This window comes from Lissotriton vulgaris, chromosome 2_1, assembly GCF_964263255.1.
Source record: "Lissotriton vulgaris chromosome 2_1, aLisVul1.2, whole genome shotgun sequence".
In the NCBI taxonomy this organism is placed as follows: domain Eukaryota; kingdom Metazoa; phylum Chordata; class Amphibia; order Caudata; family Salamandridae; genus Lissotriton; species Lissotriton vulgaris.
In genome coordinates, this window is record NC_141687.1 from 990,319,986 (window position 1) to 990,329,070 (window position 9,085).

The 9,085-nt window shown below is 39.6% G+C and overlaps 1 protein-coding gene across 2 annotated transcripts in view; it reads left to right on the plus strand.

Annotated features, from left to right (window-relative positions):
* The window catches only part of XIRP2 (xin actin binding repeat containing 2), a 1,171,239-nt gene extending 1,165,397 nt beyond the window's left edge, over positions 1-5,842 (plus strand). For both annotated transcript variants that reach the window (XM_086956584.1, XM_086956585.1), the window contains one exon: positions 3,157-5,842. The gene's annotated coding sequence lies outside the window, so the exon portion shown is untranslated. The remainder of the gene's footprint in view (positions 1-3,156) is intronic.
* The last annotated feature ends 3,243 nt before the right edge of the window (positions 5,843-9,085 follow it).

Genomic DNA, 9,085 nt, shown 5'->3' on the forward strand with positions numbered 1-9,085 from the left:
CTCCAAGCTGCTGAGGTGGCGATGGTAGATTCCAAAGCATTGGGCTCTCAAGGCATTGCCTAGCCTCCGAGAGCGATGCGTCTATTCTACTCCCGCAGCTGGGTTGATACACCGGTTCTGCTACATGCAGACAGCAGATGATTCACAGTCCATGTTGCCAGTATCTGAGCCCGCTTCTAATTAGCCAGGCACAGGAGCAGAGATCGAGACTTGATATCCCAGAATCTCATGCAACAGGAGGCAAGCCAGCAAGCCCTTGGAGCACACTTGGGGGGACGGCAGAGTCCAGCTCTTTCAGCAAAGCCAGAGAGCAGCAGACAGCAGGTCAACAAACAGAAAAGCAGGCCTTCCAGATCAGCAGTGCAGTTGAGTGCTTAAAGCAGCACAGCAGTCTTCTGGTAGAGCTTCAGTTGCAAGTCCAGTAGTGTCTGGTTTGAGGGAGTCAGAGACTTAGTACTTATACCCAAATGTGCCTTTGAAGTGGGAGTGACTTTGTAGTGTAGTTCCTATATCCCTGATAGGCTCTGCGCATTGGAATAATATACACTATAGTTGTGGTATAAGACTGAGGTCAGTATGCCTCTATCGAGAACATTAAACTTAATTACTTGTGTGTGCCAGCTTACTCCGAGGTCACTAGAAACTTCTCGAATAAACAAGTAGGGGTTAGTTTCTGTCAACCGCACAAACATGACAACTTTGGTTCCCTTAGAATCGGAACAGTCTCAGAATAATGGAAACAATAGATAACAGTTCCACTCAGTCAATCGTGCATGTTTTGTTTCTACAGAGTTTACACAGAACTAGGTAGATGGGCGTTTCAATAAAAAGGGTTTATTGAACAGTCTTATTTCAAGTGCAAGAGACATGAACTGCTACAATCGTAAGACAGAATGTGAAGTATAATAAGTACAATAAGTACAGTGTTAGCAATAGCTGCCATAGCATGGTTTGTAGCTATGACATATATTCATAAAAATACATACATAAATAACACAGGCTAAAATGCCAATACTCATCTGGTGCTTCTAGCTAGTTCTACCCCAGTGTACCTAACCTAAGAGTAGTACGAGGTAAGAAGTAGGTGCCGTTTTTCTATAGTCTAGTTTGGCTATAGTTAGGATTGGTGTTGCCAAGATTTACCAAAAGTCCCTCTAGGTTCTAGTCTGCTCCATACCTTCGGAAAGGAGAGGTTGAAATATCTTTCATGGTCTCGATCTCTAACAACTTGCAAGGGGAGTCAGAAACACTGGAGCTGGATTCTCTGCGAGGAAGATGACAGCGTCTGGTCAGTGCGTTAGGCGGGAACTTGACTTCCTTCCGAACTTACCGTGGCGAGCCTTGCAAGTATGCAGCTGTGACTTGCCATGGCTAGTGAGGGTATATTTATACCTTGAAGGTGTTTAGGAATGCCAGTATTTACGTAAAATTCGGCCAGAGGAACGTCATGAATGAACCCCTAAGGAATAGATGTTCATGCATAATAAATGAGTTCTTGGAGAAATCAATAATCCAAGCAAGGGGAAGTCCTTAAGGCTTAAGAGTCTGGTTTTCCAAAAACTCGTTGTGAAGTGGATGGACGGATGAAGGTGATCATGCCTGTATTTGGTTAGCATGGATAATGCCTAAATAAGGGTAGGATTTCTATGCCTAAATAAGGGCAATGCGAATTGTGCTTATATAAGGGTGTAAATCGTGAAACCTATATACGGTATCTAAATCGACACACAACAACTTCAAATAGCTCTCTGAAGCTCACAGATTCCCCTTTCATCCTAGCCCTGGCTCCAAACTAGCTATGGGGGTAAATCAGCCCTCTGTGTGGGGACAGGACACTACCTATCCTGCCCAGGCAGGACCATCAGAAAGAAGGTGTATATAGATGAGTGCTCAGACATACCTATCCTTCTTGTGTTTGTGGCTGTCTAGAGGAAGTGTAGCTGTCACTCACCCCAGATGTTTATTGGAGTCAGCTGGCAGGCACATTGAGCAGTAGGTAGAGAGAAATGCCCACTTTCTATAAGTTGCATTTCTAAAACAGTAATGTTAAATCCAACTTCACCAGCAAGGAGGACTTATCATTGCTATTCTAAAGATGTTAAACATGATACCCCTCTCTGATCAAGAACTACTACCTAAAATGATAAAAGGGAGTTCCCACTACTAGCTTATGAGAGGAGTAGGCCTCCCAGTAGTACACCTCACAGTAGTGGAAAATGAATTTAGTTGTTTGTCATTAACAGGACATGCAAAACATATAAGCAAATGTCCTACCTTTTACCTACACAACACCGTGCCCTTAGGGTTACCTAGGGCCTACCTTAGGGGTAACTTATGTGTAATAAAAGTGGAGTTTAAGGCTTGGCAAGTAGTTTTAAATGCCAAGTCAAAGTAGCAGTAAAGTGCACACTGCACACACAGGCATTGCAATGGCAGGCCTGACACAGGTTTGAAAGGCTATTGGTGTGGGAGGTACAATCCGTGCTGTAGGCCCATTAGTAGCATTTAGTTTACAGGCCCTGGGCATATGGTATACCACTTTACAATGGACTTATATGTAAATTTAATATGCTTATTAGGTATACAACAATTACACACATGTTTAGAGATGAAACTCATGTGCTTTAGAACTGGTCAGCAGTGGTAACATGCTCAGAGTCCTAAGGCCAACAAAAAGATTTCACAGCACATGGAGGTAAAAAACAAATAGTTTTGGGAAAGACCACCCTAAGGACGACCTGTCTAACAGTTATTAATGTTTGTACACCTTTCAGTGCCAGCCAAGAGCCCTCCTCGCCTGTCTGAGCAGGCCTGCACCATCAGAGTTTGCTTTAAAAAGGAAGGGAAAGTACTTTATGCAGTATCAAAAGTAGCCATAGCAGGTCTCACACTTAATGTCAAACACACGAAAAAAAGTGGGCATTTCTTTATCATTCCAATTGACATCTCACAAAGGTTTTGCTGTATTTAATAACATGTTAAAACACTATTTGGTAGACTGCAGCTTTACATGAAGCTGACATTTTTGGACTTCAAGAAATGTATGGTTTACTTCCAACGCCTACAGTTTTACTTTGCGGTTGTGTACATTATTTATGAAAAATAAATACACCATTCTATCTGCACATGTGCTTATGCGTTATTTTGTCTCCTTAGATTGGGAAACTATGCCTCACTACATGGTCAGATATACTGCAAGCCACATTTTAAACAGCTTTTTAAGTCTAAAGGAAATTATTATGAAGGGTTTGGCCAAAAGCAACATAAAGAGCAGTGGAATTCCAAAGTCCAAAGAAGCTCCGTCAATAACACTGACATTGAAGAAACCCATTCCTGCAGTATTATGGAGTCAAATACAGAAATAGAAACTGAGCTGGTGTTACAGAGTCATGCTGAACAAGAGTCCTACAACGATTTTGAAGATAATCTAAAGAAAACAATGGAAAGGGGTAAATTAAGAATTGAATGGCCTCCATCAAGTGACAAGCAAAAAAAAACACTTGCAATTGAAGAGGATATCAAATTGGGGAAACCAAAATGGCCACCTGAAGATATTGAGCCTCAGGTTAGAAATGCGGATTCAAATAATTTCTTAGTACCAGAAACAGAGATTGGTGTCAACCTTTCAGAGTCAACTAAAGGAGCAACGCCAGGTCCCAGGGAAAATGTATCATCCCTGGTTTCTAATTTGGAAGATGAAGCCCTGGGTTGTGAAACTGATGCACACGTAAATGCAAAGAATGGCCAGGTAAAGGAGACCGTGATTGAGGAAGTAAATCCAAGTGATGATCCGAGAGATGGAAAAGAAAGTGGGATGACTGCTGAGGAAAGCAGTGAGATTGTAGTAGAAAGTGGTTTGAAGGAAAATGGATTAAATGTAGATGATGAGCTTGATATAGAAAACCATAAGGATTTAAGTAATGGAAATAGCAATAACAACAACAGTAATACTGATATTAATGTTGCTGCATTCCCATATCATGGCATGCATGCTTCTAATACAGTAACGGTATCAAGTTATCATGAGTACACGTTCTATGCACAGAGACCTCAGAGGCTAGTAACTCAGATTCGAGAGTCAGATACTCCTCGCACATTTTATTCTGATCAGTATGAAAGTGTGTATCCATTGGATACTGCCCCTGATGAAAAGAAATGGAAAGAAAAGTACTGAAATATTGGATGAAAATGTTTTTGTTTTTCAGGACCTAGCATACCTAAAAATCCACAAAATAGCATAGCAGTTTCGTGGATGATAAAAAGCGAGACACTTGCTTCCGATCATGCAGTAATTACAACTGAGGATATGTGTTTATGGATTGATCAGTCTAGTTCCCATCCATTTATCAGAATCTCTTCAGCCCAACTTGCAAGGAGTTCTCTATAACTAGGTTTGACTTAATCTGGTAGTACTCCTTCCTTACTTAAGTAAGCTAAGAGTACTATAAGAGCAAATCACAACACAAAGCTTGTGAATTGGGCCCGAGTCTCTTGTGACAGAATGTCCATGTCTACTGTCATATAGAAATATAGAAGAAACACATTTACAAAATCTAGAAAATGTTTACATTTCTTCCCGTTGTGATAATGTGAAAGGGGGAATGTTGACTAGTAAAATTTTGAAGAGCTGATAAAAAGACATCAGGGTTATGGTGAGAATTAATCTGTAGACTAACATGGAAGTGACTCAGAATTTATGAACTATAGCATGTATTTTTAATAAAATTATTGTTTTTAAATAGGCCATTTATTAAGGCATCTTGGTGGGCAAAATATTCTTCTAAAATATTGTATTCATGTTATGCTATTCCCTCTTTTATTTGCGCTTGTAGATTAATTTTTTATTTTCTATCTTTCAAAGCAAACTACTAGATAAAAAGTGAATCCTTGTATTGAATTCTATTTTGTAATATTTTTTTAACTATTTCCTCAAATGTTTGGCTATGAAGTTTTCAGCTGAGAAAATGTAATGGAATCACCCTTGCAGAAAAATGAACACAATCATATAAATGACAAGTTGCATCGGCTTTAAGGTATTTGACACACAATTATTGTAAGTAACATTAGTTTCGAAGGAATTAATCACTGGTGAAGTGTTCCCAATTTAACAGTCACATTTCTAATGCAAATTGAATAGGTGGGTCATGGAAAAGCAAATTGATCCAGTTTTCATCAAATCATTTATTGGGACTATAGTACAAACAGAACACCTTTCTCACATGTACACACACAAATACACCTTTGTTAATTTAGATGTGGGGTCTACGTGTTTGCGGTTATGAATTAAGCTTCAACTACATTTTAGATTTAGTTCTATGTATATTATTCTTTACAATATGAGCTAATTCGCACCTGGTGTGCAATAAAAGGAGCGCAAGTGTAACAAAGTCTGGTCAATGTACATTTGTTTAATTCACTTGGCATGTTTTTAGACAAATACTACGAATGTTTTTAATGCACAATATGAAGGCTCAACATGTTTGGAGGATTAGCATGTCAGTTTTCCTAAACTTGTCCCTTAGTGCTCTTTTCTAGAAAACATTAATTGTGATGATGTATTTGGTGTCATGGACATCTGTATAGATGGTATTTTATTTCATTGTGAAGAGAAAGAAATTATAGTATTGTGAGTCAGGAACCTACAATACAGTAGACAGTCTACAGTAAATAAAATGTAAAGTAAATCAACTTTTAATGATCAAGAAATGTAATTTAAACCTGTTTAGCTAAAGTTTTTTTGTTCTTAAATTGTACTTGCATTTGTCGCTGCTATTACAATATTTTATCTTGCATGATGGAGCTACATATAATTAGACTGCACACAATAAAATGTATGTTTCAATTTCTGTCTCATCCATTTTCTTTAGAGGGATGTGATTGCTTTAACTAAAATATTTTCTGTAAATTCACAAGATTTTCTGGAAGCAAATCGAAGTCTGAGAAACAAAGACAAATAAAATAATACACAGTTATATAACCTATCTCTCAAAGAAACATATAAAAAAGTAAGATAGTATGGATTAGCTTGCCCCTGAAACAGGTTCTAGGGTTGAATGTCAAAATATAGAGGTAACTAATGTTGTCCTGTCAAAATATCAAACCCAGAACATCACCTGACACTATATTATGATGGTAGGTGCATATAGGTAAGTATAGATTTACAAAACTTAACTCTCTGTTTTCTAAACATATGCATTAATGCCCCCCCTATTTTATATTGGAATGATTTCTGCTTAATAGTAATTGTGCTAGCACCATCTCAAGATAAAACCTTATTGCAGCCGTTTTATGCTTATCTTGTTTTCCTTTATGCCATTGCAGACTTTTTTTAGATGTGTTTTTTTAACAGATTTTCTTATGCTAATTATATCTTTTAATCTAATATTTCAGTTTTCTGCTGTGTGCAACTTTACATATAGAGCTAGGAATCAATACTACGGGCATTGGAAAATATAGATTTCATGTTTGTAAATGTTGATTATTGTAAAGTGCCTTTCACATCAGCGGCAGAAGGAAACCCCCGAAAGTGGTGGGCAGGCAAATGGGTGGTGGGTGGGTGCAACCACGTGTGGTCAATCAATCAATGACCATTTGTATAGTGCAGCACTCTCACCCTTAGGGGTATCTTGGCGATGTGGATGTGACGTCTCCATAAAGGAGCCAGGATGGAAATGAGCAGAAAGAGGAAAAATAAAGGTCAGAAACTAGCGCCAAGAGGAAAAACTAAAGTCAGATGAGTAGAAAGAGAAAGAATGGAGGTCAGAAATGAGCAGAAAGAGGAAAAATAACTGGCAGAAATAGGAAAAATGAAGTTCAGAACTGAGAAGAAAGAGGCAAAATAAAGGTCCGACACTAACGTAAAAGGGCAAAATATTGGGCAGAAGGAGCAGAGAGAGTACTTACCCACTTCGCTAGCTCATCTCATCTGGTCCTCTGCTTCAGTCCCTCGGTGTTGGAAGCTTGAAGCAGTTGAATTTTCCACACAAATTCAGACGCTGCTCTCATGCTACTCATAATGTTCAACAGCATGAGAGCAGTGCCAGGATTGGCTGGAGCAGGTTGCCTCAATGCTCCTACAGGCAATGTGGGCTGGTGCCTACTCTCCACTTAGCTGCCCAAGACAGCTAGGTGGAGAGGTTTACACTACTGCAAATGTCAGGCTGGCCATCGCAAGACAGCTGTCTGAAGTGACATGCGCAGTGTAACCTGTTGAAGTGGGCACCACTCTCCTGCTGCCAGTCAGCAGCAATGGCCCCTCACCCAAACACCGTCTTGGTCTGGGGAAAGGGAAAAATGAAATGTAAATAAAATAAATGTATTACCATTTTATTTGTCATCTTTGTGGCGCCGGCAGCCTTAAAGGGGGGGCTGCTGCTGTTTCGCATAAAAGCTGTTGAAAATACAGCAGCAACAAAACCTGTGTAACACTGCCAGAAGACAAATAAGTTAATTTTAACACTTTTACTGTTTGACTGGTTTACCTCGGTCTCCCTGTTTTCGATCTCTTCATAACCGTGATCTGGTACCCCTCAAACCACCACCTTTTGAAGAAAAATGGTCTCCGCTATGTTAATGGGTCAAAGTTCAGGAGAGGCTTATGACTTCTATAGTGTGCCTTAAGTTTTAAATAGTATCCACAGTGGAAGGGGTTTAATCAGACAGTTGCACCGTTTTCTAAGTAATGTTATTGATTCCTAATGCATACAAATACCCCAAAGGGCATCCTGGCACTCGGCGAAGGGGGGGGGGGGGTACAACAGGCAAAAGAAACAGCAGATGACTAGATGTAGAACCAGGTCTTGAGTTTCTTTATGAAAAGGCTAAGATCTGGAATACTCCTCAAGGAGATAGGAAGGTTATTCCTAAGATTGGAAGTCAGAAAGTAGAAAGCTTAGCCACCCAGTCTCCTCTTTTTAGTAAATGGGGTTGTTACCTAAAAAGAAAAAGAGGGTGCTCCATGTTCGGGAAGGACAATGTAATTTAATGTATTCCTAAGGCAGATCAGGCATGCATTGTAATTAGCTTGATAGGCAAAGCAGAGGGCTTTACATTGAGACCGCTTTTCACCTGGCAGGCAGCTAAGAATCTTCCGATAACGGGAAATGAAAACTAAGAGAGGAGGACAAAGGTTCAATCTACATGTGGAGTTATGAACAATCTGTAACCTGTAGGCCAGGTATTCTGGTAGACCCAGATAAATACCATGAATATAATCCAAGCATGATACTTTTGCCTAAGGATACCAGGAGCAGAGACAAACGTGTTCTGGCATCCGAAAGCAGTTAAAGCATGTGCCGCAAATTAGGCGGATTTGTTTTGCAAAGGATAGCTCACAATCAAAAAGTAGTCCCAAGATCCTAACCTGGGTAAAAGGGGTAGAGAGGCAACTGAGCTCATCTAGACACCATGCAGAATTTCTGGCATTTGCCTGCTTGCCAAAAAAGTAAGATATCTGATCTGTAACATTTAAGCTTGAGGAAGTTGCCTATCATATAGTGAGCAGCTGTGCTCAAGCAGAGACAAAAACTGGAACAAGTAAGATCTGAATTATCGTAAACTGATACAATTCTGTGTTTTATCAGAGAAAGCTACTAAATTGAAACCAGAGGTTTGGAGTAGGGCAGTCAATGGAAAGAAGTTGATGTTGAAAAGAGAGGAGCCCTGAGGAATCCCACATGTAATTTTCAATGCATTGGATTTAAATTGAGCCATGTGCACTATCTGAGATCTGTCTGGAAGCAAGATATCATCCTTCTCAGGGATAAAGGCAATGTTTAAACTTGGATGTCTGGATACTTGACGTGTTCCTAAAGTGAATGAAACCTCTCAGAGTAGTTAGGTGTTAGGGTTCATTCTATGTTAGTGGTTTGTATTTGTAGCAGCCCTTTCTGTGTCTGGGAAGAATTTTGGCAACGTTTTGCGACATGTTTTTCATATTTATAACCGTTCTACCAAAAAAATGTTCTTCCGAACAGCTGTTTTTTTAAGTATTCACTGTTACTGTACCTGTGTAGTCTCCTCTTGCTAAATCAGCTTACAAAGGCCATTCCAGACTACATAATGTGGTGTCAGTAAATGTTTGCTC